The sequence below is a fragment of the Eucalyptus grandis genome, chromosome 7 (genome assembly GCF_016545825.1).
Source record: "Eucalyptus grandis isolate ANBG69807.140 chromosome 7, ASM1654582v1, whole genome shotgun sequence".
Classification (NCBI taxonomy): Eukaryota; Viridiplantae; Streptophyta; class Magnoliopsida; order Myrtales; family Myrtaceae; genus Eucalyptus; species Eucalyptus grandis.
In genome coordinates this window covers 32,691,888-32,705,532 of record NC_052618.1, presented here as the reverse complement: position 1 = coordinate 32,705,532, position 13,645 = coordinate 32,691,888, and the positions used below count along the sequence as shown (strand labels likewise).

Below are 13,645 nucleotides of genomic sequence, written 5' to 3'. Positions count from 1 at the left end.
TCATTGAAGATCTAGGAAATAAGGTACACGGCACGATATGGAGACTTATTCAAACCTAAAACCTTAGGGATCCTTTTTCCCATACTCATTAACTTTATGAGGAAAAAAAAATAAAATGACGGAGAAAAGGGCTACATATATGTATTTGTATTACACCTATAAATATAAGAAGGAAGGGCTTTACAACTAAATATGGGGACAAAGTTCTTCAACTACACCGCCATTCCTTATTCCGCTTTATATATATCATCTAATGATACAGTTCTATCGCACTTCAGGTGCTCCCACCAGGGTAAACACAGCCATTGTAACCTGCAATTCAGACAATTCAGTTCAAATTAGCAATAACTCACTACAGAGATGAACTCATTGCACATCGCTAGCCCTGGCTCGTCTGCTCGACTTTGCGGAAATAATGTTTTTATCTTGCATGAATCCGAGCATAGACCGCGAATTCGAACTTGGGCACCCCCTATTCTATCTGTTAGTCCATGGCTTGATTCTCAGTAGCTTAAACTTTTGGAGAAAGCGATTAGTCTAACACTATATTAGTATTTGCAGAAGCAATACCTATAACCAGCTCATACTTCATCCTTTTTCCTTCTGATTTACTCTGCCTCTTCTCATTTTGTAGCAAATGCATTTGGTAACAAAGGCATTTTTTGGAGGAAAAATAACAAATTGATTTGGGTAGCGCATTATGGTTAGGCATAAGATACTAAAGATGCTAAAGATACGAGGATCAGTGTTCATTTACGCATGTTTAGGAATTATAATGTCTAGGTTAAGTGTGAGTACTCATAGAGCCATGCTTTGGAAGACTTACTGGGATTGTTCGTCGTGAGCGTTGCTGTTTGAGAGAAATCGCAGTTCCAAGGGTTCCTGCCTAATGTTTGGTAGTAGAGGTTCATGGCAAAAGCTGCATGCGACGCTATGGTGTTCGGATCAAAGCAAGCACCGCCAGGTTGGATCGGACTGCAATCGATGTTATTGCTGCAAGCATAGTCGAGACTTGCTTGCAATTGAGCATCGGAAACGCCAGATTTGGGAACACACCAGCCCGGTCCTGTTGGTTTTGGGGTCGGAGTCACTGGGGTCGGAGTCACTGGAGCTTTTGGAGAAGCTGGGGTCTGAAGTACAGGAGAAACTTTGAGAATTATTAAGTGTTCATTTCAGATTTTACAACTTCTAAGAGTTGCAGAATTAAAGCTCCTAAATGCAGCAACTTATCAAATACAAATACAGGGGCAACCACACATGCATTCCTCTTCTAAGTACCCATTATCCATCATGCTATCCTTAGAAATAAAGCACTGTATGCATAGAGGTCCAAGATTTTTGGATTTGATTAATGAAGCTGTCACTGCAACAGGTACAGACTATGATCCTTGATGAATAATGGGGCTTGTACATATGATGTCTACATGAAGTAGGTGGTTCCAACTCTCCCAAATTCTGAGCCAAAAAGTAAATTGGAAGAAAGAAAGAAAGAAAAACCTCCAAATACTAAGAATTCTTATTCAGAGTGCCTTGCAGGGTCAACAGAGCAAAATAATGTGCATGATAGTAGCTTTGTGCCAAACTAGAACAGAGTAGGCCCTAGATGATTTCTGTTAAAGTTTTATTTTGCTGCCTATATAGATCCTGAAAGCCTATCGCACCTTTCCGTCTCCTGTCACGAAGGTCAAGACCCATAGTTCTATTATTTCAAACATGGATTGCAAAGCAATTTGCATACTCCACCTTTCATGTCCATTGTTCGATACAGTACGATTCCTGTATTGTCTATTACATACTGCCAAAATAAAGAGCCATAATGGCATGAAGAAGAGTGAACGTGGTTGTTTTACCTGGCTACTCTTCGCAAGACCAATGTCATAAGTCATGGTCAGATCAGGCTTGTACATTCCAAACGATCGTTCAGAAGTAGGCCCTGGTTTCAAATCCTCGTCATAGAGTGCGAAAATGTATGTGTCCACGGACTTCCCAGGCATCAGTGGAGTGCCAACCAAAGATCTAAGGTGAGCGATCAAATTGCCATTGTAAGCCTTAGCATTCTCTACGCTAGTCCCGACTTCATTGCTGTCGCCATTGTACGGCCACCCCGTCTCTGCAACCATGATTTCAATGTCCTTGTAACCCAAAGCCTTTAGGGCAGAGTAAACAGCATCAACCTGCAGATTGTGATTTTGCTCATTTATCAAGTGAACTCACATTGTTGTTCAGATAAAAGCACGTGCAATATGTCACCTAGCTAGTTAATGAGAACTACTCTATCCCCATGGCTACATTTTCACCCACATTATGGAAGGGGCTTTGACATCGGGTGGTCCCTGCCTGTCACAACTTGTTTAATTTCTGGTTCACTTTAGGTACGTGGCCAAAAGATGTTTGGAGGCTTTTGTCTAAAATTCTTCCTCTGGACAGCCTGTCAGCCCATACCTCAAGTAACTTTCCAAGGTTCCCATCTCTCACAGCACAGGATGACCACCATTCTAAAGAGATGAGCTAAGCAAAAGTGCAGTAACTAATTTTATCAATTTGTATTTGTGCTGGTACATCGTGGGCATATATACCAACGGAACCAGATGCTTTTTCAAAAGGCAAGATGAAAAAGGTTGATGACAAAGGTACTTGAATGGAGGTCTACAGCGACACAACCACCATGAATAACCTATTTCAGAAGTTGGAAGGTTTGAGCCATCAGTTCTTCTCAGAAGCAAACTTTTTTCAGCCAGAACACTCTAACCTCACCATTGAAAACAACCCAGAAAAGAGAAAAGAAAACCAAAGCATCTCTCTTGCCTCCTTTTTGCTACACCCATACACAGGAGAAGAAACACAGCATCTTTCCTCAGCTCATCAAAAGTAGCATCTAAACTATGAGAGAGCTGATCAGGCAAACTCTCATTTCACGGTCAATGAACAAAAGGACAATAGGTACCGTGGAATTTGGACACAACAAGGCGGCGGACCGGGCATGCTTTGACACCACCATAGTACATACATAGATGCAAAACTTTCAGTTCTATGGGACCACGTTGCTATTAGAGAACCCGACCTAAACGAAGAAGGGGTGGTTGTGGACTCACTTTTTTCTAAGTCTACTGAAGAGAATTCATTCATTGCTCAGTTGAGGCCCACCATTTCTAAAAGATTGACCAAGACTCCACCTATAGGAAGGAAATGTCTTGAACAGGCAGCATCTTTTCGAGAACAAATGACCATATTGCAAAGAGCAGATTCAAAAGTTCTTAATCAGCTTGACCCCCAGCCCGAAACACAAATTGGACGACCATGGACAGATAATTCACTTTGTCAGGTCGAACTCGGACTCAGCTTTCATATCAAGCTGTGTATGACCGAGTCAAGCTCGAGTATTGAAATGCAGTCTTTAACTGGACTCTATCTACATCATCAGGCCATGGCCAGTGGGGCATACAGAAAGAATCAAACGTCAATGCATTCGACCGTTAGAAAGATAAGAGTTTTGTCAGCAGAGATGGGCCCAGAACTCTCTCTCCAAGGCCCATTTCCCAGGAAGAAGAAGAAGAAGAAGGCAAGAATGAAAGAGATAGAAACCAAATTCACCTGAGCGTCGAACATGTTCATGTACTTGATCCCGGTCCCGGAGTCGACCCGCCCGGCGTTGGGCTGGAACAGGCAGAACGCCAGCGTCTCGGGCCTCGGGTCGCTCTGGTACGCGAAGAACGGGTACGGGTTGATGGGCAGGGGCGAGCCGTTCTCCCGCTGGAACTGCAGCACGTCCCTCATCCGGGCCTCGAACGAGGGGTGGAACCGGCCCGACGACGGCGGGTCGGACTGGCTCAGCAGCGACATGGCGTGCACCGACGACACCTTCACCTTGCCGCCCAGCCCGGCGGCGGTGATGGCCCTCTGCATGTTCTGCATCGCCGGCAGGAGCTGCGACATCAAATTCTCGTCGTTGGTCATGAACACCTGCGAAACATTAGAAAAACGCGAATTTTTTAGCGCTTTCTTGGTCCTTTCTTGATGTTTGCTCCATCGAAAAGAGAAAAGGAATGGCACCATCTCTCACATCATTCATACCCACCAAAAAGCCAGATGAAAGGAAAAAAAGCAAAGGCCTTTACGCCGTTTTAGCTGCATTATTTGCTTCAATTAAAATCATGATCACGGGTCGTGTCGAAAACCGGCAGCGAACGAACTTAAGCTAGATGAATTTCGAATGGCGACTTCAAATTCATTTCAAGACTTCTTGAATTAGCTCTCCTTGAGCCTGTAAATCTCGGGAAATTCAAAGGGTCGCGCTTTGATTTTTGCCCGTTTCGGAAGAACAGAGAGAGCTGAAGGATTCACCTCATTGCCCACCGTGACGAGGGTGATCTTGCTGGCGGGATAGAAGGGGAGGATGTTGGCGCCGACCCACTGGCCGGCCGCGTTGGGATCGGCGGCCAGCGAGGGATGTCGCCGTTGGCCGCGCCGATCACGATCCCGATGCCCGTGTTCGCCAGCGCCTTGATTATCGCCGGATCCGCGCCGTACAGCCTGACCTTCCCGATCGTCGTCGACTGCAGGAGCTTCGCCGTGGACTCCGGCGGCGGGAGGTTGTCGGCCACCTGCCCATAGTTCACTCCGACGAAGGACTGCGAAACTGCAGAGACGAAATAGCTACCGTCAAGACACATTCCTCAGCTTCCTCACCCGACTCGACTCGCTCAAGATTGGACAAACTTCGAGCGGGCAGATCGAACGCCACGAAAAGAAACGGAAGAAACCGCCGCGAACCCACATCGAATCCGGACTCGACCAGCGAGAAGCTCCGATACCCATTTCTCGCAAGACTCGACTGACTCGATAGACCACACAAAATTCAGCTCAAACTCTGCGAATTCCGCTGCTCAACTAGCCAAGAATCTACCCACAGAGACAGAGAGAGAAAGCGAGAGAGAGAAGGATATGCTCAGAAAGCACTTACAGGCGAGGCGAGAAGCGTGGAGGAGGAGGAGGAGGAGGAGGAAGGAGAGGGAGGAGGGATTGGAGAGGAAGGAAGCCGCCATGGATGGTGCTCGATGAGCTGGATATGGAGTGTGCGGGCGTGCTCAAGTGTTTTTAAAAGTGGTTTGGGGAGTTCGAGCTCCAGATATAAATAATTGAGATAGCTGCATGAATAACGTCATCGTTGATTTTTTTATCAATATTTAATTCAGCTCCTAAATCATATAAAAATACTATTATTATTCTTCTATTGATTCGACTTTGAAAATGGCATTAAATATTTTTATCTAGTTTAAGAATCAAATTAAATATATACCAAAAATTTAGTGTGGAAATTACATGAAAGTATCTAATATTCTCATATGATTAATGTGAGTCCGAGAACTTTTTGTATAATTTAGAGATGAAATCGAATATGTCTATACATATTCACATTGTGTAAAAGTTCAGGACCCTTTCTATCAATTTTTCATTAATGATCCATCAAGATGTGTCGAAAATAAAATAGAAAGGAGAAAAATAAGGGAAGGCGGAAGGAAAGTAACGGTAACGAAGAAGGACAAAGGAGAAGAAGCGCAGCAGTTTCGATTCGGTGTGAAAAGGGCAGGAGTTCAATTAATTATAGAATACGACCAAAAAAAAAATTATAGAAATAATTAATTATTAGAAATATAGAAATAATTAATTATGGAAATATAACTTTCCTTTTCTTATTTTAATTTTTATGGGGTCAACAGACCGCAGGAGTCTTGGTCTCGGCCTCCTCTGTCCCCATTGACTTTTGACGCGGGGACGTTAGCGTGAAGAGGTGGGTTGTGTCAGGGGCAGTTTCGTAATTGAAACCGAATCTAGGGGCTGTTTTTGGACTGCGGCTGGTTTTGCTACCCCAACAATTCCCCAATTTCGAATAAAAACAGGAAAATGGAAATATAAATTTTGGAGAGTGAGGTGAAATCCGACAAAAAAAAAAAGGAAAAGGAGAGGGAAAGAAAAGAGAGTTTAACATTTTAAGAAGCCATATGCTTTGTGTCATTACAGATTTATTACAAAATTCCCAAAGATTTCGTAAGAGCTCATAAGTTTACATTTTTGCCCAAAATATGCTTTCAATTATCATTGATGGACGGATTTTTTGCATATCACTATAAGTTGTATACAAGACGCCAATCAATCTACATGGCATGTTCATTCAAAATAAAATCACAGGTGAAATACTAGGATTTTCATATAATGCTGATTTGAACGTTCGCTACACACGCTTTTTGAATCCAATTTCTCTAAAATCAAGAATTGAAAGTGTCTTTTCTTTTTCACGAAGGAAGGGGCTTTTTTTCAAATTATAATATACAAATAAAATTGGCCATGTTCTTCCGTTTCCAAAACACTTTTTGCATTGGGTGGGATCGAGCAAAATTCTAGGGGAAAACCAAACTGTTTGGCAGGCCTTGTCCCCCATCAAATGGTGGTTGGAGTTGCATCTTATCTACCCCCATCTGAGAAACTTCCCCTCAAGTAATTTCCAAAAACAAATAGTTTTTCCATTTCTTGGTCAACCCTCCTCAAGAGGTTTCCCACCTGAGGATGGACCGAGGGAAAGTGGAATTTAAACCCTTTGAATGGAGTTAATGTGGGGTGCCTGTGATTGGTTTCTTTGTCTAAGGACCATCTTCTCCATGGGTTTCCGCGTTGTGCTTGAGTGCAACACGATGCTTTCAATAGTTTGGGCGGATTGCAGATGTCCGGAAAGATAGATGACAATCAAGGGTCAAAGTTCTGTATAAATATATTGTCGGGTTACTGATATTAAGTACTCTCATTTGAAATTCTTTCATGGGCATACAACTTAAATGGAGCAAATGCATGTGTTTTTTTTGCATTTGCTTATTGGATGTAACCCCACTCGCTTATGGAACTAAAAAAGAAAAATTGAAAAGAAGATGAACGGTTTGGCCATGAATTCACCTAGTTAAAGTCCCAACCCTTGATCATTGGTTCATCTTCTTCCTTCATTGCCGATCGATGCCTCCATTACTATGACAAAGCGAATAACAAACAGCTCTCATGTACGCCAAAGTTAAGAAAATTCCTATCACAACTCAAGGAAGCTTATATAACAATTAAATTGTAACACGTGCCCAACCAATCCACGAATGAGATAGCAATTGACAGGTAAAGATGTCTCGTGATGCTGCTTTAGGACATCGAGGTGGACGGCATGACTTCTAAACTTTTTCTCTCTTTCTTTTTCTAATCTCAAAAGCCACCTAATTTACAATAATCAAGATTTGACATGTGTACACTATGCTGACTAATTGAATCTTAAATCCTACCGACTCTAATTAAATGATTCGAGGCAAATCTCTTGCTCTTTTTGTAGAATTGAGCAGGTTCGGGCACTGAATTCGCTGACGTGGCATCATCCCATTAGCCCAAAAGTCGCGTACGCGTGGAAAAGGATGGTGGTGGAAAAGGGCAACCCAATCTCTTTCCATCGCACACGTCGTTTGAACCTTTTTGGCGACTTCCTCAAACGGCCCGAGCTTTCCGATGGAGACAACTTTCCGACCGACCACTTCTTTTAGTATACTTACATTATAGTATATTATAATAATATACATTGTACGCACAAAAATATACATATATAATGTTAATATGCTATATCACATGGTATGAGATAAATGGGTGTTCAGAATTTTGTTTTTGATCAAAAGTGTTCAGAAGTTCGATAAGCGAAAAATAAATTATTTAAAAATATTTTCTAAAAATGATTATTTGAATTGATTACAAAAGTGAATGAATGAATAAAAATTATTTTTATTTTGCACAAAAATATTTAAATATAAATTATTATTGACAATAAACACATTTTATTGATCGACTCTTTCAAGTGACACAGATGAACGTTTTAGGAAAATGCTTTTCAAATCATTTATTTTTTATGAAATAAACGATATCTATCAACGTGAGATGATTTCCTTATCTAGATTGTGTATTAATCATCCCACTCACACACCATTATTGTACCTACTTGCATCATGAAATTAGTACTTCTCGAGTTTTTTTGGGGCATCCGTCATGCCATTTCATGAAGGATGATGTTGAATCAATATGACAATTTTACTAAATAGTCATGCGAGCATTTAAAATTGCAAAGTGCCTATTTTTCAATTTAGGAAACCAAATATTGGCAAATTAAATACATGACCAGTTATCATGATAATGAGGGTAATTTGTTAGATGCTAGTCATTTTCCCACGTGATCGAGCTCTTAAATCTAAGACCCGATTTTGCAGGTAAAACCAATATATTTTTTACACAACCTTGGGTGGTTAAGAAGATGGAGATTTTGGTAGATTTAGCAATATTCAAAAATAAAAAAAATATCGGGAACTCAAGGTGTCACGAATTGACATTGGGTTTTGTAAAATTCCAAAATTAAGTTTTTTTTTTCATATATAAAATTGAGCACGCTGGTTTTCTTTATCTTTGTAATAGTAAAATTAGAAAATGAATTGTGAAATTTGCCTTTCTTTGTGATACCCTTTTGCCTTTGCAACTAATACGAGTCAAATTTGGAGGGTTGAACTTTTAGAAAGATTAAAGTCTACATGCTAAGCAAGTTGAAAATTTCAAAGAACCTGTCACTTGCTTCAGGTGAATATGGAGCAATCCCTTTCATTCGTGTCAATTTCAATTAATTAGGTCTCATCTTATCTACAAAGTTAATGGGGTACCTCATAACTTAGAAATTGAATAGATTATTTTTCTTTTTATTAGAACAAGAGTTTGAAAAAAAAATTACGAAAAAGAGACGTGGGCCATAAAATCAGCTCTTTTTTTTTTTTTTTTTTTGTCTAATATATAATATATAACGTCATCGTTGATTTTTTTATAAATATTTAATTTAGCTCCTTAATCATATAAAAATACTATTATTATTCTTTTATTGATTCGACTTTGAAAATAGAATGAAATATTTTTATATAGTTTAAGAATCAAATTAAATATATACCAAAAATTTAGTCTCAAAATTTCATGAAAGTATTTAATACTATCATTTGATTAATGTGAGTCCGAGCATTTTTTGTATAATTTAGAGATGAAATCGAATATGTCTATACACATTGTGTAAAAGTTCAGGGCCCTTTCTATCGTTTTTCATTAATGATTCATCAAGATGTGTCGAAAATAAAACAGAAAGGAGAAAATAAGGGAAGGTGGAAGGAAAGTAACGGTAACGAAGAAGGACAAAGGAGAAGAAGCGGAGCAGTTTCGATTCGGTGTGAAAAGGGCAGGAGGTCAATTAATTATAGAAAATTTCAGACCAAAAAAATTAATTATGGAAATATAACTTTCCTTTTCTTATTGGGTTAATACCTTAAAAAACCCCAAACTGGTACACATGTGACAAATTTACCCCGACTAACTATAAAAAAAACCCTAAACTGGTACATTTATGACAAATTTACCCCAAACTAATTTATTTGACCACAAAAAACCTCAAACTAGTAAATTTGTGACTAATATACCCTCCAAAAATTATATTAATACCACAAAAAATCACAAAAATTATAAACTATGACAAACAGAGTATAAAATCCCAAATTAATATACCTGGTCAATTGTCACGTGTTATTTAACTTTATAATTTAACAAGAAAATTTAACTAAAACTAACAGAGGATAAATTTGTCACAAGTGTACCAGTTTATGGTAAATTTGTCAAGGTATACCAGTTGGGGTTTTGGTGGTCAAAAATAGTTTTGGGAATTTGTCACTTGTTACAGGTTTGGGGTTTTTAAAGTATTAACCCTTTCTTATTTTATTTTTTATGGGGTCAACTGACAGCAGGAGTCTTGGTCTCGTCCTCTCCGCGCGGCCCCCCCCCCCCCCCGGGCCCCACTACATAATTCTCCCCAACAATTCCCCAATTTCGAACAAAAAATAGAAAAATGGGAATATAAATTTAGGAGAGTGAGGTGAAACCGACAAAAAAAAAAAAAGGAAAAGGGGAAGGAAAGAAAAGAGAGTTTAACATTTTAAGAAACCATATGCTTTGTGTTATTATAGATTTATTACGAAATTCCAAAAGTCTCTTAAAAAGCTCATAAGTTTACATTTTTACTCGAAATATGCTTTCAATTATCATTAATGGACGGATGTTTTGAATATTACTTAAGTTATATACAAGATGCCGATCAATCTATATAGCATGCTGATTCAAAATAAAATCACTAGCGAAATGATATGATTTTCATATAATGCTGATTTGAACATTATGCGCTACACACGCTTTGAATCCAATTTCTTTAAAAATCAAGAATTGAAAGTGTCTTTTCTTTTTCATGAAGAAAGGGGCTTTTTTTCGAATTATAATCTACAAAAAAAAAAAATTGGTCATGTTCTTCCGTTTCCAAAACACTTTTTGCAAACAAGATTCTAGGGGAAAACCAAACTTTTTGGCAGGCCTTTTCCCCATTAAATGGTGGTTGGAGTTGCATCTTATCTACCCCCATATGAGAAATCTCCCCTCAAGTAATTTCCAAGACCAAATAGTATTTCCATTTCTTCGTCAACCCTCCTCGAGAAGTTTCCCACCTGAGGATGGCTCGAGGGAAAGTGGAATTTAAACCCTTTGAATGGAGTTGGTTGGGAGTGCCTTTGATCGGTTTCTTTGTCTAGGGACCATCTTCTCCATGGGTTTTAGTTGTGCTTGAGCGCAACATGATGCTTTCAATAGCTTGGGTGGATTGCAGATGTCCGAAAAGGTAGATGACAATCAGGGTCGAAGTATTGTATAGATATATTGTCGGGTTACTAATATTAAGTACTTTCATTTGAAGTTCTTTTATAGGCATTCAACTGAAATGGAGCAAATGCATGTGTTTTTTAGCATTTGCTATTGGATGTAACCCCACTCGCTTAGGAGATAAAAAAGAAAATTCGAAAAAAAGATGAACGGTTTGGCCATGAATTCACCTAGTTAAAGTCCCAACCCTTGATCATTGGTTCATCTTCTTCCTTCATTGCTGATCGATGCCTCCATTACTTATGACAAAGCGAATAACAAACAGTTCTCATGTTCGCCAACTTTACCAAAAAAAAAAAACAGTTCTCATGTTCGCCAAAGTTAAAAAAATTCCTAAACTCAAGGAAGCTTATTCTGATAACAAATAAATTGTAACGTGTGCACAACCAATCCACGAATGAGGTAGCAATTGCTAAGTAAAGATCTGTCTCGTGATGTTGCTTTAGAATGTCAAGGTGGACCACATGACTTCTAAACTTTTTCTTTCCTTCTTTTTCCATCTCAAAAGCCACCTAATTTACAATAATCAAGATTTGACATGTGTACTCTATGCTGACTAATTGAATCTTAAATCCTACCTACTCTAATTAAATGATTCGAGGCAATTCTCTTGCTCTTTTTTGTAGAATTGAGCAGGTTCGGGCGCTAAATTCGCTGACGTGGCATCATCCCATTAGCCCAAAAGTCGCGTACGCGTGGTAAAGGACGGTGGTGGTGGAAAAGGGCAACCCAATCTCTTTCTCTCGCACACGTAGTTTGAACCTTTTAGGTGACTTCCTCAAGACCGCCCGAGCTTTCCGATGGAGACAACTTTCTAGACCGACAACTTTTTTTAGTTTATTTACATTATAGTATATTATAAAAATACACATTGTACACACAAAAAATATATATATAAATTGTCAATATTCTATATCACATGCTATGATATAAATGAGTGTTCAGAATTTTGTTTTTGATCAGAAGTGTTCAGAATTTCAATAAGCAAAAAATAATTTTCTTTTTAATTTTTTTCAAAAATGATTATTTGAATCAATTACAAAAGTGAATGAATAAAAATTATTTATTTGAATCAATTACAAAAGTGAATGAATAAAAATTATTTTTATTTTGCATGAAAAATATTTAAATATAAATTATTATCGACAATGAAGATATTTTTTATTGACCGACTCTTTCAAATGACATAGATGAACGTTTTCAAAATATTACTTTTCAAATCATTTATTTTTCATGAAACAAACAATATCTATAAACGTGGGATGATTTCCTTATCTAGATGGCTTGTGTATTAATTGTCACACTCACACACCGTTATAATACCTACTTGCATAATGAAATTAGTACTTCTCGAGTTTTCGGGGCATCCGTGATGCCGTTTCATGAAGGATGATGTTGACTCAATCGACAATTTCACTAAATAGTCATACTAGCATTCAAAATTGGAAAGTGCCTCTTTTTCAATTTAGGAGACTATCTAATATTGGCAAATAAAAGACATGACCAGATACCATGATAATGACGGTAATTTGTTAGACGCTAGTCATTTTCCCACGTGATCGAGCTCTTAAATCTAAAACTCGATTTTGCAGGTAAAACCAATATATTTTACACAACCTTGGGTGATTAAGAAGATGGAGATTTTGGTAGATTTAGCAATATTCAAAAATATGAAAATATCGGGAACTCGAGGTGTCATGAATTAACGTCGGGTTTTGCAAAATTCGAGATGCTACATTCAAAATTAAGTTTTGTTTTTAATATATAAAATTGAGCACGCTGGTTGTTTTGTCTTTGTAATAGTAAAATTAGAAAATGAATTGTGAGATTTGCCTTTCTTTGTGATACCCTTTTGCCTTTTCAACTAATACAAGTCAAATTTGGAGGGTTGAACTTTTAGAAAGATTAAAATCTACATTATAAGCAGGTTGGAAATTTCAATGACCTTATCACTTGCTTCGGGTGAATATGGAGCAATCCCTTTCATTCATGTCACTTTCAATTAATTAGGTCTCATCGTATCCATAAAGTTAACGGGTGTCTCATAACTTTGAAATTGGCTATGCAAGTGATTATTTTTCTTCTTTACTTAGAACAAGAGCTTGAAAAAAATAAGAAAAAAGAGACGTGAGCCATAAAAGCAGCTCTCTTTTTTTTTTTTTTTTTTTTTTGCATGAAAGTCATAGCAAATCCCACAACTATTTGTAGTGAAGATCAAGTAAGCTAAGCATAATTCCTCATTGACAATTGAATGGATATGTTGCAACAAGGAAAAACATATTTACTGATTATATCATTCGCAATCGTCCAGATTACTCCCTCTATTAATGAGAACTTTATCTCGCACAACTCAAACAAAAAGCCCTAAAATCTCGCTTTGCTTGCAAGGTTAGACGGTGTTTTCCTCCGATCAAGATCAAAAGGAATTTCTTTTAACGGCTCTTCCGATTGATGGGACGCGCCATTGGCATCATATGTATCGACTTCTATTTTTTTTTTGGCATGCGCGATGATCACAATTCGTGGTCGATCAATTAGAAGATGACTAGAGGTGGAGGGAAATGTGTCGCCTGCAACAAATAAATGGAAAGTATGATACCCGCAAAATAAATAAGTAACTAGAAAAGACGACTAAAAAGTGAAGAAAGGTCAACTGGGCCAACGCGAGTACAAGACCCAGTAGGCCCCTTCCTTTTTGACCTAAATATTTAATTTAGCCCCTAAATCATGTAAAAAAAATATTATTATTATTATTATTATTCTATTGATTCGACTTTGAAAACAACATTAAATATTTTTATATAGTGTAAAAATCAAATTAAATATATACCAAAAATTTAGTCTCAAAATTACATGA

General features: G+C 38.1%; 1 pseudogene; it reads right to left on the bottom strand.

Annotated features, from left to right (window-relative positions):
* Nucleotides 1–48: 48 nt before the first annotated feature.
* LOC120296355 lies at nucleotides 49–5,099 on the bottom strand (annotated as a pseudogene).
* Nucleotides 5,100–13,645: the final 8,546 nt, after the last annotated feature.